Source organism: Eriocheir sinensis, chromosome 6, assembly GCF_024679095.1.
Source record: "Eriocheir sinensis breed Jianghai 21 chromosome 6, ASM2467909v1, whole genome shotgun sequence".
In the NCBI taxonomy this organism is placed as follows: domain Eukaryota; kingdom Metazoa; phylum Arthropoda; class Malacostraca; order Decapoda; family Varunidae; genus Eriocheir; species Eriocheir sinensis.
The window spans coordinates 7,251,197-7,275,413 of record NC_066514.1 but is presented as its reverse complement, the minus strand read 5'-3'; positions in this window follow the sequence as shown (position 1 = coordinate 7,275,413).

Genomic DNA, 24,217 nt, shown 5'->3' with positions numbered 1-24,217 from the left:
TCTCCCTCTCGGCAGCCCGCTTCTTCTTTCTCAGAATAGGAGACCTTTTCTTCCCTCTCAGCTAGGAGACGTTTTTCCTCTCTCTCGGCAGCTCAAGCTCGTCCTCTCGATGGCTTGCTGCTGGACGACACAACGTGAGATCTTAGGACCCCACCAGCCCCAAGGCTACAGCCTGAGCTTTAAACTTACCTCAAAAGCTGGACATGATTAATATGGACAACAAAGCAAAAAAAATATAAACCCAACGAACAATGACACCAAGAAGACCCAATAAAGAACAACAAAGAAAATATCAATTAGAAACCTGAAACCAGACAAAGAACAAAAACCCAACAACAAAGCAAGACCAAGAAATGCAACACAGAACCAAACAAACAGGAAGAACAAAACACAATGGGAAAACAACGAAGAAAGATTAGCAAAAAACATGCAAAAAAGGGTACTTAAAAAGGAAGAAGCCCACCCAATACTCAAAAGTGATGGGTAGTAAAAGGCAGCACAAGGGCTGAAAAAGTGCTATGGCAGCACCAACAAAATCCAACCGTGGGCAAAAGAACGGTGAAGGATTAAACACTCACTTCCGGGCCGCAGACAGCAAGTGGCGCGCAAAGGCGACTTAACAAGCCAACCCTTCCGATTAGCAGTTGAACCAATCCTGGCGAGGTCGCCACATGTCAAGGTTCCAGAGTTGGGTGCTGCAATCGGAAGGGATAACAATAAACAAATGGTTAGACACCAGTTTACTTTAAATAAAGTAAAGACCCCAAAACAACCTCACAATACTGAAGTCTCCAACACGGAGGCTTCAGCACGCCGGACTCAGCAATGACCCGTTGCACGGCTTCTTCCTCTTCTGGGCGACTCTTCCTCTGAGTTGCAATGACGAGGCAGCACAGCTTCGTCCTTGAAGTGGTGTAGACGTGGTAGACCAAGGAGGCGGAAGGGGCGTCAGGTTCACAGCAGTAACGGGAGTCCAGGGCGTGGAGAAGGGAGAGGTAAGGCACCCAGAACGAACCCAAGGTATCTGAGTTAACCCGAGTGAGAACAGGGCTTGGAACCGGAGTAGAATCGTGTTCAGAGCGAGGCCCGGCCGCTGTATGACGAGGAAGGCGCTGGCGCCCACCAAGTCGCCTCCCACAGCGGGTTGAAAAGCCTCGGTGGTTCAGTCGACCGAGGCGTCGAACGGCGTCAGGCGAACGAGCAGCGGGAGTGAAGCAGGTGGTTCGCTGCGCCTCGGTAGTTGAACGGCTTCGAACGGCAAGATGCGGGCGGGCGGCAGGAGTGCCCCGGTCGTCCGCCTGCTAGAGTTGGTAGTTGCCCTCACAGTAGAACCCCATCTCCCCTTCTCGAAACCTCACCTTCTCTTCCTCACCTAAATACAGGTTTAGGCTACTGACAGTAAGCTCTACTCTGCTCCTTCCTACTATCTCTATTCTAACCTTTAATCCAAAGCTGGATGTTTCGTCTTCGTACGCAACGACATCACTTTCTCTCGTGCCCACGCCGTCGATTCTTCAGAATTTTCCACCATCTGGCTAAAACGTAATAGTCATTTTGTTACCTAATACGTCTGTGCTGTTTATCTCACCTAACATTACCATCTATGTAAAATTAATTCTTTGACTATTTGAACTTTAAAGTGGAGCACATCTTGATTTACTCTCCCTTCGTTGAAATCTCAATCTTGTTAGATTTCAATGTTCACCGACAGCTTTGGCTTTCATCCTCTTTAACTGACCAGCCTGGTGAACAAGCCTACAACTTTGCTCTCAACGATCTAGAGTAGTTAGTTCAGCACCCTACACGTATTCCCGACAGTCTTAGAGACAGGCCCAACATAAAAGATCTCTTCCTTACCAATAACCCTTCTGCTTACTCTGTCAAACTGTTCTCTTCGTTGGGCTCCTCCGATCACAACCTTGTTTCTGTATCCTGTCCTATAGTTCTTGTACAACTCTCTCAACCTACCGAAGAGGCGATGCTTCAGTCATTTTGCTTGAGCCTGGTGGGACGACCAGAGGGTGTACTTTTCCGATTTCCCGTGGAATGTTTACTGCTTCCAGGAGAGAGACCCCTCTGTGTGTGTGCTCTGCGCATCACTGAGGTGATTGTCTCTGGAATGGAGGCATACATTCCACGTACTTTCTCTACTCCTCAAGCTAAAAAGCCTTGGTTTAATCATGATTGTTCTCGTGCTATTAAAGATAGAGAGGCAGCTCACAAAAGGTTCCAGAGCCTTCGAACTCCCGCTAACTTTGATCTTTACATTTCAGCCCGGAATCGTGCCAAATCTATTCTCCGACTTACCAAAACTTCTTTTATCAATAGAAAATGTCAACACCTTGCTTCTTCTAATTCTTCCCGTGACTTCTGGCATCTAGCCAAAAATATCTCCTCCAATTTCACTTCTTCCTCTTTCCCTCCTCTCCTTAACCCTGACGGCAACACTGCCGTCTCATCTGTCTCTAAGGCTGAACTCTTCGCTCAAACTTTCTGTAAGAACTCCACCCTGGACGATTCTGTCCATATTCCTCCTACTCATCCCCCCTCTGACTCCTTTATGCCTGTTATTAAGATTCTTCCAAATTATGTTTTCTATGCCCTCTCTGGCCTCAACTCTCAGAAGGCTTATGGACCTGATGGAGTGCCTCCTATTGTTTTTAATAACTGCTTTCCTGCTGACAACCCTGCAAGGTCAAACTCTTTCTTCTCTGCCTTTCAAGATGGACCTTTTCTTTCTGCTGAAAATTCGCCTACATGCAGCCTGTGCCTAAGAAGGGTGACCGTTCCAATCCCTCAAACTACCGGCCTATAGCTTTACTTTACTGTCTATCTTAAGCTTTTGAATCAATCCTTAACCGGAAGATTCAAAAGCACCTTTCTACTTTTAACCTTTTATCTGATTGCAAGTATGGGTTCCGCAAGGGACATTCTACTGGCGATCTTCTTGCTCTCTTAACTGACTCTTGGTCATCCTCTCTTAGCCGTTTCGGAGAAACCTTTGGTATTGAGCTGGACATATAAACAGCTTTTGATAGGGTCTGGCACAGATCTTTGCTTTCCAAAGTACCCTCCACGGTTTCTTTCCTTCTCTCTGTACCTTTATCTCCAGTTTCATTTCTGACCGGTCTATTTCTGCTGTGGTGGACAGTCACTGTTCTTCCCCTAAACCTATTAACAGTGGTGTCCCACAGGGCTCTGTCCTCTCTCCCACTCTTTTTCTGTTGTTCATTGATGACCTTCTTTCCAAAACGAACTGTCCTGTCCATTCTTACGCCGATGATTCCACTCTGCATTACTCAACGTCTTTTAATAGAAGACCCATTCTACAGGAACTTAACGATTCAAGGCTGGAGGGAACATAACGCTTATCCTCAGACCTTACTATTATTTCCGATTGGGGCAAGAGGAACCTGGTGTTCTTCAACGCCTCAAAAACACAGTTTCTCCACCTATCCACTCGACACAATCTTAAAACAACTATCCCTATTCTTTGACAACACTCAGCTATCACCTTCCTCAACACTAAGCATCCTCGGTCTATCCTTAACTCAAAGTCTCAACTGAAAACCTCATATCTCATCTCTTACTAAATCAGCTTCCTCTAGGCTGGGCGTTCTGTACCGTCTCCGCCAATTCTTCTCCCCCGCACAGTTGCTACCCATTTACAGTGGCATTGTCCGCCCTCGTATGGAGTATGCATCTCATGTATGTGGGGGGATTCCACTCACACAGCTCTCCTTGACAGAGTGGAGTCAAAGGCTCTTCGTCTCATCAGCTCTCCTCCTCATACTGATAGTCTTCTAACTCTCAAATTCCGCTGCCATGTTGCCTCTCTTTCTATCTTTTATCGATATTTTCATGCTGACTGCTCTTCTGAACTTGCTAACTGCATGCCTCCTCCTCCCATGGCCCCACTGCACACGACTTTCTATTCATGCTCATCCCTATACTGTCCAAACCCCTTATGCAAGAGTCAACCAACATCTTCACTCTTTCATCCCTCACGCTGGTAAAGTCTGGAACAATCTTCCTTCATCTGTATTTCCTCCTGCCTACGACTTGAACTCTTTCAAGAGGAGGGTATCAGGACACCTCTCCTCCCGAAATTGACCTCTCTTTTTAGATACTCCTTTGACCTCTATACAGGAGCAGTAAGTAGCGGGCTTTTTTTATATTTTTTTCTTTGCGCCCTTGAACTGTCTCCTTAGCTGTAAAAAAAAAAAAAAATGAGGTGAGGAAGGGAGGGAGGAAGGGCGAGGTGTGTATTTAATGTAAATGCATTTTTAATTGTTATCGGTGTAAAAATAACTACGTATATCAAAACATAATATGACTGACGGAAATTAATCAACATCTATTTCTACTTGAAAGTAGATATACGGTTCCTGAAAGTCAAGATCAAGACCAAGATTGCCCAATGCCCATCAAACGTAGCATCATCGTGTGATTAGTGCAAGTCATGTTCCCTCAGCAGTTCAGCGAAATTCACCGCCCGAAGGTCTAGGTCCGAGCAAAATCGTTCCCGTGGAATACCGGCTTTAGCCTCTTACTGCTAACCAAGATCTAAAGAAAGTGAGGTCAACTCATGGTCCGGCACATCCTCTCGAGGTTCCTCCCTTAGACCGCGTGACATAGCACAGGGTATAAAAAAAAGCTGACCGGGCAGGCAACCCCTCCAGTCACATTCACACCGCGACAAGTGAAGGGACCTGGCCTGACCTAAGGCCTGGCCGCCCCCCCTCTCTCTCTCTCTCTCTGCCCTGGTATACTTGTGTGTGTGTGTGTGTGTGGCGGAGAGGGTGGGCGGGTCTCCTACCTCACTTTAGGAGGCGATTAGTGAGTAACTCTGTCCACATTTGTAGTGGAGTTTTACTTAATTAGCTAAGAGTGGTTATCTGTCCAGGTGGGTGGATGCTGACCTTGGCTAAAGATCCATCCCTCAGGTGGATGGGGCAAGTGTGGTGGGGCCCTGCTACATATGTGTGTGTGTAGGTGTGTGTGTGTGTGTGTGTGTGTGTGTGTGTGTGTGTTATATCCTGCACTAATAAATCAATATAATATACGGGATTTACTGGAAAAGTACCAAGAGCTCCAGTACATAATAAAGTTTCTACTAATCTCTGGATGCTAAATGCATAGTATAAGAAACTACAAAGCAGTATATGTAGATTCCTCTGAAGAAGCCCACTAAGGCGAAACTAGTCAGGGGTAAGCACTCGTTCCCTAGCCCGTGTTTCCTTCACCACCTTTCATTACAAAGTAGTACTACACGTATGGAAAATATTGTTAATGATTCCTCTTTCTTTCATCTTTATTATTACACACACACACACACACACACACACACACACACACACACACACACATACACAGAAAGACACACACACACACACACACACACACACACACACACACACACACACACACACACACACACAGAAAGACACACACACACACACACACACACAGAGAGAGAGAGAGAGAGAGAGAGAGAGAGAGAGAGAGAGAGAGAGAGACACACACACACACACACACACACACACACACACACACAGAGAGAGAGAGAGAGAGAGAGAGAGAGAGAGAGAGAGAGAGAGAGAGAGAGAGAGAGAGAGACCGGAGCGAGCGGAGAGAGGACTAATGGGATTGCCAGCTATAGAGGTTTTGCAGTGACATCACGAAATAGCGTCGTCTGCACCTTGTGCGTCGTCTGGAAACCCGCTGGTGGTCACCTCCCCAGCAGAGTGAGCAGACGGCCGGACCACGTGTGCCTCATCCCCAAGTCACTACCCACAGGCAATTAGCAGGACCTTCAGCATCATTTGTGTTAAGTGATTACTCGAGATCGCTTGAGAATGCTGCAAAGCTAAGATATATTGAAAAAATCAGTGTTTTTGGAGGTATAGACCCTTATTTATTAGAGAAACACCCCGAGTCTGCTCCCTGCTGTCCTGAAAGGACCTGCCCAACCTCAGCTACCATGATATATATATATATATATATATATATATATATATATATATATATATATATATATATATATATATATATATATATATATATATATATCTGGTGAACAGCAAGAGCAATTGCTGTTTACAGCTTGCTGGTGGGTAGACTGACTGACTGGGTAGCCAGTAGACTGGCTGCCTGGCTGACTGGTTGACTGGCTGTCTAGCTGGCTGGCTGGCTGGTTGACTGGTTGCCTGGTGGGTTGATTGGCTGGCTGATTGGTAAACTGACTGTCTGTCTAGCTGACCGACTGGATGGCTGACTGGTTGATTGGATGACTGACCGGGTGGTTGACTTAATTGCTGATTGGTTGGCTGGCTGGCTGGTTGACTGGCTGATTGGTTGGTTGGCTGAGTGTCTGGCTGGTCGGTTGAGTGGCTGTCCCTCTGCCTGGCCGATCTCCTGTTGCTGACCAGTGATGCCCAGGTAGGCCCAGATAGGCAGCACAGGCAGGCAAACAGGTGAGGGCAAGTGACGACAGGTGAGGGCAGGTGACGGCAAGTCACCTTACACTACGATGACTACGCACTCTTGGTCACTTCCCTGCGTACACTTATATACTCCAACTGCACTGAGCTCTGTTCCTCTGTGCACTTTGCCTCCACTGAATTTCCTTTCCTATTTTCTTTCCCTGCCTGAGCGCCGCCATGCGTGTTTACCTCCGCCAGCTCATGTAAATCCCGTTCCAGAGTAATCCCCCGCCACACAATAAGCTAGGGGATCTGGGACAATACCTAAATGAGTGTTACCTCATGTAATAATCTGATCAGTCTTGCCTGTAAATTTACCTCTGACAAAATGAGCACTGCAGAGTCAAGATGAAGCAGACGGCCGCCAGTTTTCCCTCCTCACAGCTGCTGTCCACTTCCCCGCTCTTCTGGATTCGCTAAACATCTATAAAATGACACAGCATCTCTCCCGTGTCGGTTAGAACATCCAACCGCACAGCATACGTATACCATGACGAACACACAGATCACTTGTGCAGCCGCCACCAAGGTTTGCTGTGATAAGTGACCATCACCACTGACCACCAAGATGGCCGTGCAGGCCCGCGCTACCCCCGCACCCCCACTAATGACGTCAGCTGCAAAACCTCTATATATAGCTCAGGTTCCTTTATACCCGTGTAGGAGAGAGACAGTACGAGAGGAGGCTCCTCCCACAGACCGCCTGACGTCACTTAAGCTGCGCCTCAGTTGACCTCCCCTTTATTTAGACCTTGCTCCTCACTATAGTCTGGCTCGGCTAAACGTGCGGTTGTGAGGGGGTTCAGCTTAGGGATCCCTTGTACAGCATTGTCGCGTGTCTCCTAGCCCGCGATGTGGAATCAGTAGAAATGTTCTAATGTGAGTAAAACCATGGCAAAGATGATCAGCATAGATGCATACTAATTTAATATTAGTATTATAACGTATGACAGAACAGTTAACTTATTATAGATAATATATTTATAAGCATATAAAGAAACGTTGCATAGATATTTTACAGTGTAGCTAAAAAAAATGCTACACTTATTATTGAGTTTCCCCTTCGTTTTGGGATATATAAGTAGAAGAGGAGAGCTTAAACAAACAAACTCTTTGTGAGCTGTGTTGAAGTAAATTTAAGGATGGAAAAGACAAACACTGCCACCACCTCCATCATTAAAATAGAATAATTATGTAGGTGCTTACTGTGGGAGGTGTGATACGTATATGCATTACAGACTTCTCAAGTAAACTCACTAATAGCTCACAACATGAGTTATGACATTGGTCTGACTCTTAAGGAAATGAAGCAGGACTTACCAGTAAAATTATTGTGTAAGCAAACTCTTAAATTCTTCAGAGTGTGATGTCTGCGGTGCCTGTGTGTGTGTGTGTGTGTGTGTGTGTGTGTGTGTGTGTGTGTGTGGGTGTACGGTGTCTGTGTGTGTGTGTGTGTGTGTGTGGGTGTGTGTGTGTGTGTGTGTGTGTGTGTGTGTGTGTGTGTGTGATGTCTACGGTGCCTCTGTGTGTGTGTGTCTGTGTGTGTGTGTGATGTCTACGGTGCCTGTGTGTGTGTGTGTGTGTGTGTGTGTGTGTGTGTGTGTGTGTGTGTGTGTGTGTGTGTGTGTGTGTGTGTGTGTGTGTGTGTGTGTGTGTGTGTGTGTGTGTGTGAGATGCTTGCGTACCTGGTGTGTGTGCGATGTCTGCGGTGACTGTACCCTCTTATCACCTCCCTCCTTACTCCCCCTTCACTATCCTCTGCCCACCTCCCTCCCTACTCTCCCTTCACTACCCTCTAACAGATTAACCGTTTAATCCTTATCCAAACAGTGATAATACCGTCACCTCTGATAACACCACACAGTAATAGTAACATCGTCTGTATATTAAGATGTTCCTAATAATATTATGTAGTAGCAAGGGAAAAGGAGAAGAAATACGTAAAGCCTCTCTCCAATTCCAATTCTGGCTTTTAAAAATAGTCAGTATAGTATTAAATCTTAAAAATGGAAAGGATAAAAGTAAAATAAAAAGTCACTCGCACAGTAGCATAGTTACCCATTAATTCAGGCTTGGTCAGAACCCCCCCCCTCCCAGCACCCCCGCGCTCACTGCGCGCTGATTGGTCCTAATTTTTCCTTATGCCGAATCCAAGATACTTCGGGAATATGGCGCTGGGACTAAGATATTACTACTTTTGAGCATCCGGCCCCTGGGTCCTTAATTAACCCTGGATAGGTAATCCTATAAATCCTGCCATATTCCGTACTTTGGGAGTTGATTGGACCCCAAGGGAATAAAACACATAGAAAATCAGGTAATGAATTTATCAAAAGACTTAAAGTAGTTACTTGATATTTAAGACCTCCTCTGTAATTTAAACTTCTATTTGAGTAGAAAACAGAACGTTGAAATTCAGAAAAAAATATATTTCCAAAAAACTTTCTCATATTTTAGTGACATTTACAAAAAAAAAATATATATGAACAACAATAATCCCGTGACCCCGGGGCATCCTTTGTCTAGGAACTCTAGGTGGAGGGATGACGTAATCCACCGTGAAGACAGCTGCCAGCAGACCATGTTGGAAGGTAGTGGAAAAGTGTTTTTTGAAAAATGGGATGTTTTTTCCACCTTTTTTTGAGTAATTTCTTTTCTGATATTTTCAGCGCCTATAAACCCATATATAAGTGACTTATATGGACGAAAATAAAGATACAAGTCAAATAAGTCATTAAAAACACTTTGGTTCATATTTTCATGATATTTAACTGGTCTTATACCTGCAGTCCTCGCAGAGAAGGTAGCTGTGGCGTCCACATATGGGAACGCTGCAATAGGTACAGGAGGACTTCACTTTGGTGTCATTACTTTTGAGGAAGAAGTAACACCTCCATTTCTTCTTTTCCCCAGGGTCTTTCCTCATCCCTCCCACATACATGGGTCCCAGACTCCCAGTAAAAACCGCCATCTATTCACTGTGCATATACATACTTATCGGCACCAGAACACCCAGTAACTACTTGTTAAATAAAATATAGTCACTCTGGTTTTATAATATTCACTTTAAGAACCATTGCTATACATATTTTGTCATGAAAATCTCACTCACATAAAAAGACCAAAAAACGAGAAAAAACGCATATGGGACACCATCACTTGCAAGCGTACTCAATCCACAGTTTACGGCCAATGGGGGTGCTGGCCACCCCCTCGTCATCACAAGAGCAACAGTTTCCATAAGAAATGCTCACACACTATTGGCCAGCAAGCGTTTTTTGCAGAAATTCAAGTTTTGTCACAATAAGTCGGCCCTCTTTCTTCCTGAAAATTTAGCTACACTATTAGGGTTTGGGGGCGTCCAGCGCCCCCAGGGCAGCCACAGAATTGCCTGGGGTGAAGAGTGAAGATGATGCCCACTCTCTCTCGTGAGGCCAGAGCCATAATGACCAGAAAACACTCGCAGTGCGGTGTTCTTTGACATCACTGTGGCGGAAAGAGGGAACAAGCTTCAGGATGTAGGCTGGGGGTGTCGGACACCCCCGGATTACCTATCTAGGGTTAAGGGTGCTGAGCACATTGAACTTATTTGAGACTGTCACTGCATATTCCTGAGCACATGCCAGGTCCTTCAGCCTCTCAAGATGTATTAAATTGCAATATGTTTCAAACAATGCATCATTTGCTACCTATCAGTGCTGACACGTAAGAGCGTGTGAAAACTACCAAATGTGGCACCGTCATGTGGAAATATTCTCGCTCGGTGTGTATATATGTATATACATATATACAAGCAAGGACAGACCAGTAATGTCAGTCATAAAACACTTCAAAAGATAACTGCTCTCCTCAGGTACGTGTTATTTCAGTTTCTTACTGAAACGTCAAATTTTACTACACACACACACACACACACACACACACACACACACCCGTGCGCGCGCGCAAGGTTCTTGAATGGTCAGATTATGCCTATTAACTTTTACATTCATGGATAGTTATCGTTAATTCAGACCCCTTGGTTTGAACGTGTGCAAGATCGCTATCTCCTCTAAAATTTGGCCTTGAATAAAACGTGTTTGAACGCTTATCAAAGGAGTTGCTTACCCTCCTGCAGTTATCCGTATTACAAAATTATTTACACCTGCGTCACTAAATAACTAGTAGGCGAACTACACCAGCTAGCCTCTATTATTTTGAGCTCAACTACGCTGTCATCTTGAACGATTCCAAATTTCAGAATAGGAAGTTGCACATTCTTTTACTGAAAAGAAGATATAGCTGGTAGATACAGTTATGTCTGCACATGGATGGTCCTGATATTCATGAAGAAAAAGTGGTGAAAAATTTACTGCTATGCTATGTATGATAATATTTAAACTAGCAAGTAAGCAACTTAAATATACATTTTTCTATAATCCGTTCCACATATAAAATATAACCATTATGACTAAAATATTCAAGGAACCATAGATCAATTCTGAATTTTCGATCTCTGCGTGGCAAAGTTTCGTGCAAAGCTTGAGATACATGCTTCAAGTGTATTAGATATCTTAGCTAACGTGCTGATGCCAGAGATTTGTTGTAAAAAAGAATAGACATAAAATGTGCCCTCTCTCCATGGTCCCATTGAAACTGTCACACCAGAAATAGCTTGACAAAGATTAAAATAAATTGGTTGTGGATGACACTGAACATGATATGATATTCTTAAGTGAAATTTTAAATTGTGCAAAAATTGTTTTCATGCAAGTTGTCCGGAAGACAAGTCTGCAAAGATTCTCTGGCAGCTTTATCCATACTTGTCCGTATATTTCCATCATTATTACGATAATACCTCTGCTCAAAATACCATTTGTTTACCTTGTACTTGATATATTCTAAATCAAGTTTCATCTTGGATAGAACGCGTTGCATTTAAGGTGAATGTCTCGGTTTAATGCAAATATTTGTTACTTACTATCGGTATGATGAAGGGACTTCTTGCCACCAAACATGTGTTTCACGAATCTCTGTTGGTATTTATATGTTCGGAGATTAATCAATCATTCAATCAATGGGGGCGCGTCGCCTCGCCCACCCTACGATGCCAAGCCCGGGGGTCTCTCCGGGCGAGTCTCCATGTAGGCCCCCTTCCCAACCCAAGTACCTCCCGGCAGGATCGATCGACTTGCTCAAGCCACGAACTCCGTGGGCGTCCCCTTGGCCTCCTCCACTCAGGATTGTCTCTTACAGAGACAATCCTGAGTGGAGGAGACAACCCCGATGAGCAGGATCAGCTTCCGGAAAACGTGCCACGTGCCGTATAGCTGGAGTTGGCATTGACGGACTATGCAGGTAATATATGTCGAATCACTCTCACGGAGTAGTCGCCGGTTTGACACAAAGTCATTCCAGTGATATCCCATGATTCTGCGTATTCACTTATTACCAAAGGCATCAATCCGCCTCTCCAAGTTTCCATTTAGTGTCCATGTCTCACAACCATAGAGTAAGACAGGGAGCACAAGGGACTTGAAGATCCGGATCTTTGTCCTTCTGCACAGGTATCGACAACGCCATATACTCGTGTTGAGCGAGTCCATAACACCGTGGGTCAGACCAATCCGTCGTAAGACTTCCTGGCCAGACTCACCGTTGTTATGAACTACGCTACCAAGATACGTGAAACTTTCTGAGATATCAACGTCCTCGCCACATGCATGAACAGACTGTATAGTGTCATCCAGCAAGTCTCCAAACACCTGTACCTTGGTCTTGGCCCAGGAGACCTGGAGTCCCAAGGGCTTCGCCTCCTCGTGCAGTACCTCGAGAGCCATCACCAAGACCTCCAGCGACTCCGCCAGGATTACTGCATCATCAGTAAAAACAAGGTCAGTGACCCTGGTATTGCCAATGGATGCTCCGCAATGACTGGTCCACAACTCTGCCCAGTACCCAGTTCATACAAATGTTGAAAAGCGATGGGGCAAGGACACAGCCCTGCCTCACTCCCGCATTCACGGGAAAGAAGCTGGACAGGCCCCCCACACACTTCACAGCACTCTGTGTCCCAGAATACATGCCAGTCAGCAGAACAATAGTACTCGCAGGAATCCCACGGAGTGGCAAAAGTTCCCTGAGTGCCTCACGATGCACTGAATCAAACGCCTTCTTGAGATCGACATAGGCTGAAAGTATTCCCTGTCGAAATTTACGTCGGCGTTCCACCAGTACTCGAAACGCCAAGATACGGTCAGTTGTTGACTTACCAGGCTTGAACACAGACTGTTCAAGTTTCTGCAGCTTCAGCAGCTGGCTGCGAAATCGCATCAGCAATAGGTGGGCAAGCACCTTGCCTGGCACACTGAGCAGTGTAATACCACGGTAGTTGTTGCAGTCCTGGCGGTCCCCTTCCCCTTTCCAGATAGGGACGACCAACCCCCTTTTCCAGTCAGGAAGAATGGTACCGGACTGCCATACGTTTGAAGGTTTCCACAGTTCTACTGGGTCCTCCAGGGTGTCGAGCACTTCAAACCGATTTGAGACTGTCACTGCATACTTCTGGGCGCATGCCAGGTCCTTCAGCCTCTCGAAATGGAACACAGTAGTGTTGCATCTCGAGATTCTTCTTGACCTGACATGAAGCTTGAGTGTTGCAACAACAAGCCTGTGGTCAGTTGCAAATAACTCAGCACTCCGGTAAACCTTGCTGTTCTGAAGGATTTTCCAACGAGTACTTACGAGAATGTGGTCTACCCTTCCGGTATCGCTGTACCAAGTCCAGCGGTGCAGCTCTGGTCTCTGCTACCAGGAACCCGCAATTCTCAACCTTCTAGATTTTGCAAAATTCAAGACAGAGCTGTTGATGTTCCTGGCACCAGAACCATGGGGACTTACACATAGCTCGTAGCCAACCCTGTCAGTGGCAATAGTAGCATTGAAGTCGCCCAAGACAATGAGCGTGTCCCGGGAAGGGCACTGGTCTAATACGGAGTCGAGTTTGGCGTAGAACATCTCCTTCTCTTCAGTTTCACGCATCTCGGTAGGAGCGTACACTGCAACAAGAGACATGAAGCCCAGTGTGTGCTTCAGCCTCACTCGCATTATACGCTCATCAACCGGAGCAACTTCAACCACAAATGGCAGCAGTTGGCTGGAGATGCCCATAGCTACCCCCCGTGACATTGAAGCCATTGCTCATGCCGGACCAGTAGAAGGTGTACCTCCCCTCACTGATCTCGTCATTGCCAGGCCTCCTTGTGTCAGAGAGTGCCACTATGTCCACCCTCAGCCTTCTGAGATCATTTGATAGGTACGGCAATCGATCATCGTCCGAGAGGCTCCCGACGTTCCAGGAGCCCACACGCAGAGCCCTCCGAAGGTTAGCCCCGGGCCTGGTTTTGCGGGCGGGCGCAGCCTCTGCACCACCCCGGCCACCCCCAAAACAAAAAGAGGGGCTAGGGGTCCCTTCCTCCTATGAGGTGCAGGGGTCCCGTAGGCTTTGCCCTGCACCCGTCACTGACGATAGTCTCCCCGGACGCGGATGTATCCTGGAAGCCTGCCGCGCGGTCGGGCCCCCCAGCAAGACCGGATCGGGGTCAAGGCTCACGCCCCGACCCCAACCTCTACTTTTTAATTTGTTTTTGGCTGAGGATAAGTTTTTTTGTGGGGGAGGGGGTGCACACCCTTCCCCCAACCAGCCCAGATCAGGGGCTGGCCTGCCTGCTCGCCATAGGGCAGGGACGCAGTCCCCCTGGGGGGATTAATTCCCCGGCTACCCAAAGAAAGAAGCATGGACAGAAGAGAAAGAGAAAGCGGGGGAAGACAGCTCGGGGGAGGTTGAAGGCGCTGCATTTCTCATTCAGATAGACCCGCCCCTAACCATATTAATGCATCTAAAAACACAATTATGTTTTATGCATTCGATTCGAGTGATGACGTAGGACTCTGAAATGATTTTTTTCCCCCCTAATTCAATTCTAAAATGATTCCCAAGTATATATCTTATGATACGCCTTCGTAGGAAAGCAGTTAGCATTTCCTACGAATACGCAGGTCCATGTTTGACGCTACCAGAAGCCAACCCTGCTCATCGCTCATCCTGAGTGGAGGAGGCCAAGGGGAAGCCCGCTGAGTTCGTGGCTTGAGCAAGATGATGGATCCTACCATAAAGTACTTCGATTAAGAAGGGTGCCTGCATAGAGACTTGCCAGGAGGGATCCCCGTACCTGGGCGTCGTAGGGTGGGCGAGGAGACGCACCGACCGGCGAATGCCCCCCTTGATTGATTGATTGATGAATGGGTACTTCGGAAATCCTGTGTAAGGCAAACTATGTCAACCCTTATGTTACACTGGCCTTGTCTCCGGGGGTAATGGGTTCCCACCCGCTACAGGCAATTGGACTGAGATGAGTACCGAGGCCATGCGCAGCTATAGCGTGTACCCCCAAAGTTACCTTTATGTTATGATGTATATTATTAATAAATAAACCCAGAACTGATATCAGAGTGCCTTATAAGATTTATTAGTCATATTACTTGAGAAACATCTGATAGTTTCAATTTTTTTAGCCATCAAGTATATCACAGGCTTATCTCATGTTCTAGCAACCTATACTGGTGATCAAGAGCTTGCTGATAAAAGTACATGGCACGAAAGGGCTCTCTTATAGCCCATTCAACCAATGCGCTGGTTAAAATAAAACAACAACATGGCATACTCTAAATCACAACCATAAAGAAAAGATATGGTCAGTTTGTTGCTAAGCCATAATAACATCCCGGTAGCAAAGATGCGAAGTGGCTGAGTGATCAGCGTGCGGGCGTGGTGTCCTGTAGGACCAGGGTCAAGACCCGCCCGACGCTACAAATTGAAAATTTTCATCATCGCCTCATGGCCGAGGAGAACACGTATGCTGCCCTGATGACCACCTGTCAACCCGGACTCTAGCGAAACTATCTAAAGAGAAGCTAGTGCAGCTCGGATGTGGTCAGAAGGAGCAAATGGCGCCATTATATAACACTAACGGGCTCCGGGTAACCACTCAAGCTCATAATGAAAGCCTCTCGGGGCTGTAGAGCAAACAAAAAACAAAAGGAGTCTGCTCCATCTATATCCTTTAAAGTAAACACATATATTCATTATTCATATAAAAAAAATTATTAACATTGCAACTTTTCTGCAACTACTACTACTACTACTACTACTACTACTACTACTACATCTGCTACTACTACTACTACTACTACTACTACTACTACTACTACTACTAATAATAATAATAATAATAATAATAATAATAATAATAATATTACAATTAGAATTACACGACTCCAGACTGGAGGCTGCGGAACGCTTAACCTCAGACCTTGCTATCATTTCCGATTGAGAAAGAAGGATCCTGGTGTCATTCAACGCCTCAAAAACTTACTTTCCCCACCTACCAAGTCGACACAATCTTCCAAACACCTGTTCCCTATTCTTCGACAACACTCAGCTGTCACCTTCTTCTACACTAAACATCCTTGGTCTATCCTTAACTCAAAATCTTAACTGGAAACTTCACATCTCTTCTCTCACTAAATCAGCTTCCTCGATATTAGGGGCTCTGTATCGTCCTCGCCAGTTCTTTACCCCCGCATAGTTGCTATTCATATACGTGTGTGTGGGTGGGGGGGGGGCTCCACACACACAGCTCTCTTGGACAGAGTGGAATCTAAGGCTCTTCGTCTCATGAACTCCTCTCCTCTTACTGACAGTCTCCTACCTCTAAAATTCCGCCGCCATGTTGCCTCTCTTTCTATTTTCTATCGATATTTTCACGATGATTGCTCTTCTGAACTTGCTAACTGCATATCTCCCCCAGTCCCGCGGCCCCGCTTCACACGACTTTCTGTTCGGGCTCATCCCTTTACTGACCAAAACCCTAATGCAAGAGTTAACCAGCATCTTCACTCTTTCATCCCTCACGCTAGTAAACTCTGGAACAATCTTCCTTCATCTGTATTTCCTCCTTCCTACGACTTGAACTCTTTCAAGAAAAGAGTATGAGGATATCTTTCCTCCCGAAATTGACCTTTCTTTTGGCCACTCCTCTTAACGCTTATTTATAGGAGTTGTGATTTGCGGAATTTTTTTCCCCCTTGAGCTGTTTCCTTTACTGTAAAAAAAAAACTACCATTAATATTACTTCTATATAGCCTCCATCCATTAGAGTTGCGTTGTGAGAGATATATTTTCTCATATTCTTTTACAAAGCAATTCATTGGCCCCAGCCTCGCTAATGACTGTGGCCGACAGCCAACTTTATTTGTAGTGTTATGAACATTATTATGTATATAGTTCTTGAGCTAAGAGAGCTTATGGTTTATACGGCTATCAGGCACCGTCGCCTCAAAGTCCAGATCGGCAATGTGGGTGGTTTTGGGTGCAGGTGACCTGGTTCTCAGGCACACCAAGGACAGCCTGCATCTCATCCAGGCGACCACACTACTTCTCGGCTTCTGTTTCTTATTCCCCAGTGTTTCGGCGAGTCTTAAGTAGAAGCTCTGGGCCCATGGTCCCATCCCTCCCGCCGTTGTGAAGATTAGAGAACTGAAGCAGCCCTGGTCCAGATTCTGTGTTCTTTCTTCGTATGCTCTGTTATTCTTCAGTCCATTCTTTCTGTGGGCTAGTCCTCGTCGACAAACCAACTTGGTCAGCTCGGCTAACGTCAGCCAATAGAGTCGATATGTCGGCAGCCTGCCACAGCCCGCCATACAGTGGACAAGGCCCGTGTTCCCCCTTTTAGAGGGGAACAATCCATAACACAACAATAACAAACGCTGAAAGATTTATCTAGACATGTCGAGTTCTCCTTCAGAGGGGTGTTGCGAACGAAATGAAGGTTTGCATGCCTCATCATGTAGTTTCTGTAACTTTTTCAAGTAAAAGAATGACTGGAAATTAAAGGAACCATGTGAGGAGCGAAATATGAGATAACTGAGGTCAGTATGCAAGCTTTGATTTGGTATGAGTGATTGAGTGTCCTATTAGGCTACATGAAGGGTACACCAAGTCTCCACCCATCACCAGCACCGCTCTGACTGAAGGAAAACGCGACATGTCCAGATATTTTTTTTGCGTTTCGTTGTTGTTGTTGTTATTGTTGCTGTTGTTGTTGTTGTTGCTGTTGTTGCTGTTGTTATTGTTTAATAATTACTCTCTCCTAAAAGGGGGAGCATGGGCCTTTGATAATATGTGGCGGCCCGTAGCAGGGTGTCAACAGACCGACTCTATCGGATGACGTCAGCCGAGCTGACCAAGTCAGTCTGTCGACAAGGACTGGCGTGTCTTTGCGTGTTTGTTGTTGTTGTTGTTCAAAGATTTCTCCCTCTCCATAGTGGGGAGCATGGGCCTTTGCCAATAGCGGCCCGTAGGAGGGTGCCGACCAAGGAGACTATATTAGAGGAGATAGTGGTATGTAGTTATTCCTCGGGCGTGCGGAAGTAACGCCATCTATTGGGGCCCACCAAAAACGTCACTTTTCAGGGGTAGCTTTACTACTTTTAAAGTACCTGCCACAGCACCCTATCCAGCCTTTACTTGTTCTTTTCATTATTGTAAAATGATTTACTAATGGGGTAAAGAAAAATATACTTGTTCTTATGTTTTATTAGGTATTATCTACACTATATCAATTTGTTATTTTAGGAAAAAAATAAGGTGTAGAAAGCATTTTCTAATGATATATATATATATATATATATATATATATATATATATATATATATATATATATATATATATATCTATATCTATATCTATATATATATATATATATATATATATATATATATATATATATGTGTGTGTGTGTGTGTGTGTGTGTGTGGCAAGCATATCCAGTGCTTCAAATACAAGCAAAGCATACAACATTCTATGCATGCGAGATTACTACAATGCCTTTGCAACATGCTCTTAGCTGAGTAAAAATATCATACTAACTGTACAAGTGCCAGATAATGGCAAGCATTGCATACTGTTTGGCAGGGCAGGGAACAAAAGCTTCTAAGCATTACAACTGAAATCATGAAGATGTTAAGCTCAGTAGGCACAACTATGCAGCGGAGGCACATATGATAAAAGCAAATGAGACAAAATAAGGCAACTCATAGTGTAAGAAAATGGCAGGAAATTTATGCTGCAGTATGTGACACACCAAATCACAGGGCAGAGAGTGATATGTATTTCATAGGCTACATCAGTAAACATGTAGCATTTATTGCAGGAACCACACATTAAAGTTGGATGTAATAAATTATGTTTTTTAGCACACATTAAAGTTGGATGTAATAAAATCAATTGATATGAAACTCCTTGAACTGGCCAACCAAACAAACCACTCTCTGCTCCCCCTCCAAAAAAAAAAGCATTATTATTCACAAGGTTTATGAGGCATTAGTCAAGAATGTCAACTGCCATTACATTTTCTCAAAAAAAAAAAAAAATCATACCAATGTGATTAAATACATCATATAAAGCAGAAAGAATCATTGCATGCTGTAATACAAACAAGATTACTCCTGGAAGCCACATTAATGATGCCAGACACGTGATGATAGACACTTAGTGTGATGAAATTACATGCTGTATTTCACATCATGAAACCAAACCAAGTGTCGCTGCAGCACATTATTAAGTAAGGCAGACACCAAAAGCTTGTTACCTGAACAAGATTAAATATAACAGGCAAAATCCACAATAAAGCATTGCATACTGTTGGGTAGGGCAGAGAACAAACGCTTCCAAGCATTACACCTGAAATAAACAATGGCAGATATTCAAAGCTTGTGAGCTGAACATGAGCTGATTTATTGCAGGCAAAACCAACAATGGTGCATTACATGCAATATTTGGCAAAGTATATGGAAAAAATTTCTTGGCGTAACAAGAGTAATACTAAATAATGGCAAATCCCACAAAGTATCTCTTCTTTTGACAAAGCCTGTGCTCTTTGCTGCAGGGCTGTCAGAGTCTGTTTGCTCCAGCCAACATTTACTGAAATACCCCTGAGTCATGAGTGAAGTGTTGAAACTGAAGGCAAGTGAAATACTGTGCTCAGAAATCTATTAGCATTTGGACTTTGATAGTATAAGGCCAGAGCAAACCTCTCTTGGAACCCATTTCTCCTACTAGACTTAGAGCTTGGCATCCGGCAGCTCGTTAAACCTGACCTTAGAAAAAATCCATCCCTATTGGATCTAAAAAAAATGCTGGCTCTGGGCAAAAACTGCCCAGGAGTTGTAACAGCCTGGGCTTTGAGCTGCCTTGCCCCCCGGCGCAGACGGTAGATTGTTTTGTGCAGCAATTTTCACTTTACATGTCTGAAAATACATACAAAAATAATAAAAGTACAGTTACACACTACTTTTCTCACAATTCTAAATAATAAAATATGTGCATGTAATTGTATTATTTTCATTGCTATAAGGACAGCGACTCTAAGCATTGACATTATGTCTGCACGCCAGCTTCGATGGAAGGATTCACTTAGATTGCCTGACAAGAGTAATATTTTCGGGAGAGATGGGGGAGAGGATACAACTGGAGACTCTTGACAGATATAATGTCAAGATCTACAAGCACCGATTTTCCATATATATCTTTGATGTTCAGTCCATACTAACACATTTGTCAATGTGTTGCCACACTAAAAATCTAAAAATTCCCTGTTTCTGAAATGTTACTCATACCCAAGCCCTGCCTGCTAACCAACTCTTCCTTTTAACAATGTTAAGCCATTAAACTGATGGTCTCCTCCATGTACCACTTCACTCAACAAACTAATCCTTATTACTTATTAAAACCATTTGAACATTGAACAGATCGTAATTCAATGATTGCCCCAGCTCCTCCACATGTCCAGTGTAATGTGGGTGATGTGGGATTGTTCAGCCTCATGTCTCCCTTGCATACATTAAGTTTAGAGAATAATACTGTTCCTTGTAGCTTCCGTTTCCCTGATACTCACGACTATCCCTTTAAGAATAACACGTGTAGAATCGCAATTTTAAAAGTCTGAGTATGTGATTAAAGATGGGATGTCAAATAGCAGGAACATTTGACCTCTTTTTTTTAGGGTGCTGGTTTGCCATATTTGGGTGTAAATGGGATAGGGGGTGGCTGAGTGGTTAGCGTGGGGGCCCTGCATTCATCACATGCTGGACGACACGGGTTCGAATCCCCACGCTACCACCTGGGGATTCTTCAGTCACCGCCGAGTGGCCTAAGACTACCCACATGCTGTCCTGCAGACCACCCATCAACCTGGACTCTAGAAGAAACCGTCCAAGTGAATCAAGAATGAGTTCCGGGGGGCAGCATGAGCCAAGAATAAATGCCGCCACTATAAAAAAAATTGCCTGCGCCATGACGGGCTTGGGCCGACCGCCAGGCCCTACCAGCACTATAGGCGGGAGGAAAAAAAAAAAAAAAAACAGGAACACATCAGAAGAATGGACAAAGGTTTGTTGTGGCACTTCAAGATTATGCTACCTCTTCAAAGATTGGCCAGTCATGGTTCAAAGTGGAACAGGATAAACAAGAAACAGGCAGGTCTCTGTGGACACTACTGTTACTATCAATTGCCAGCCTATGGCAAAATTTGAACCCATGCTATCAAGAACATAAGACCCATGTGCTGATCACTTGAGTAATCGTAACAGTCACAGAAACATAATAAAGAATTTAAATGTCATTCAAAATGTCAACCTTTTTACATACCTTTTTTTTTAAGATATGTTGCCTACTGGTGTAACAGTTAAATATTGAACTCAATTTGTATGCAGAAATATGAGGTATGTTATTAAGCTGTAATATTTCCAATAAATTAGTTGTGGTCAAAACAACACTGAACAGTAACTAGAGGATAAATTATCACTGAGCATGAGGTTCCTTACTATATTGTGGTGAGCTTGATGGCCGAGTTGAATTTCCTGCAACCCCATCAAGTTCACACCCAGTTGAGAGGCAATTTCTTAATCAAAGTGAAAAATGGATGCAAATGGTTATCAAAATTAGTTATTATGCTTGGTGTCACAAATTCGGGCAAATAATTTAGGGAAGGACTCCCGGACTTGGCGTCACTGATGAGGTACATGATTTCGTGCACTCCTTGGGCTATATATACACTGTTATAATGTGTATTATTGTCTTCTTGTTCCTATATACATATTACCTACTGATAATGGAAATACATGTCAGAATTAATCATCAAATACAAGGAAAAAAGAATCAAATATGGAAATTGTGAACTTTTAGGTTCATATAACAAACAAGGTTTATTATACACAAAAAGGTTGGATACTTCAGATGTAAAAGATTTTTGGATATAACATCACCCCCTTCCTCCATATTGGTTCTTTAAAGCAAGGGTTAACTACAGCTGATTATTATTTGCGGCAGGTTTCATGACACTTTTTTAGTGCAAAGCATCTGGAAATCAATGATCATTTTAAGGAATACTTCTCATGAGTAGCTACTAAAACTTTACAACCTAGAAGGATGCACCATCTGACTGTAAAGGATAGATATATTATAAGACATAGCTACATTGATGGAACCAAGGGGGGGTCCAGGGGGCCCGGGGCCCCCCCAATGTTCCTGAGTGATATAGGAAAACTAGCTCAAAAGCGCGCTGCGGCTAAAACAATGCTTTGGCACAAAGTCCAGGCCGTTATACCCATTGATTTAGGTCAGTCCACCAGTTTTTCAAGACCAGGACTGCCGAGAATGGCTAATCAGTAATGCTAATGCTCCTTCTATACGCAAAAAGTCTGACGTCCCCCCAAAACTCATTTCCTGGATCTACACCCAAAGACATACCGTAACATGGTTCAGTGGTCATGGACAAAAAAAATGTTAAGGCAATCAAAATCCTATCATTTCAGGATACATAAATCAGCATCCATATGAAGGAATTCTACAACTTAAAAGTGATGTTGAGCAGGGCATGTGTTAAGTGACTTGCACAGTCTATTTTGTGAAGTCATAATTAGATTAATAACACAACAATCAACAAACACTAGATGAAGTATTCATACCAAAATCAGTACATGGAGCTGGTGCACTGCAATGGGAAGCACATTCCTGCAGCTCACCAAGAGGGTTGGATGCTGCCATGTAGTTCAGGGAGTGGCTAAATGTCTTCACCCTTGGCTTCTTTCTTGGACTCTCCCCTTCAGCTGCTACATTCTCTTGGATGATATCGGACGTGTTCGGATCTGTTGGGATGAGGTTGTGTTAGATGTGGAATAACATACGACAGTGGAACATGGACGGAAAGAGTATGTCCACACGGTAAAATACAGAGATGAGGATTGCACTGCATTAGTTGAGTGATTACAAGATGTAAATTGAAATTCTTTGGATACTGAAAGGGTGTACGGGGACAACTGGGTGAGAAGGGAGAGAGATGCAGATTTTTATGTTATATAGCACGTTACACCAATGAAGACTTAGGACATACATATTCAGAAAGACCACAATTTTGGCTGCTAGACAGAAAAACACTAGATGTCAAAGTGCCAGGACATTGAAGGAAATAATAATAAGAAAAGCAATAATAATTAATGAGAATAAATATATTTCTGATATTTTTGTTTATCTTAATACTAGTATTGGAATTTTCAAACACTAAGAATATAATAAATAAATATTAATAAATTAAGGAAAATAAATACATTATGTGTACTAATACTACCACTAACAATATTAACAGAACTGCACCTAATAGACTGAGCAATAAACGGACTCTGATATGTAACCATAATTAAACTGTCTCTGTCTGAGTGTTATGTGAAGCTTGCTCCATGCACCATGATAGGAATGGCATAGATGCATGCAGGTTGCTGAGATGCTTACAGTCACCAGCCACTTGTAGATATGGCACCAAAATGTGTTGGAAGCATTGGCGGCCAATTTCTATTTATTTAACTATTATTTTCTTTAAACAAAGGAGACAGCTCAAAGGCAACAAAGCGTACTAGAAAAAAAGCCCCACTACTCGCCACTCCCAAACAGACAAAAGTTGAGTCTTGATACACTCTTCTTGAAGGTCAAATTATAGGCAGGAGGAAATGCAGACGATGGAAGGCTGTTCCAGAGTTTATCAGTGTAAGGGATGAAAGAGTGAAGATGCTGGTTAACTTTTGCATAAGATGTTTGGCAAGATAGAACATGCAGTAATTGACTTCAATTAGAAAAGTGCAATTTCGGAGGGAAATGGGCAGGCATTGGTTTAGTAATAGGGTGGTGGGGGAATGGAATAGACTCAGCAATCACATAGTGAGTGCAGGGACGGTAGCTTGTTTTAAGAGTAGACTGGATAGCTACATGGACGAGGCTGACAGGTGGTAATGGGGAGGAATCTGGAGCTGTCGTGTGTAGGCCATTCGGCCTCTTGCCGCGGGAGGAGGGGAGGCATGCAGTTAGCAAGTTCAGAACAGCTGTCAGCGTGAAAATGATTAGAATTTCCACATTATCATTATTTATATATATCACTTACCCCGGCTGGCATCCTTCCGTAATAAATGTAGTTTCACACCAGGCTGTGTCCTCTTTATCACCACAAAGGCTGGTAATCGTGGCGGCCGCGGCGGTGTTATGATATTTGAACGAGGCAGCGTTGCAATCGGAGCAGAGAAAGATATTGCTGCGAATAGCGGTATAATAAACAGTATAAGTTAGACCGAGATAATCATATTCACCC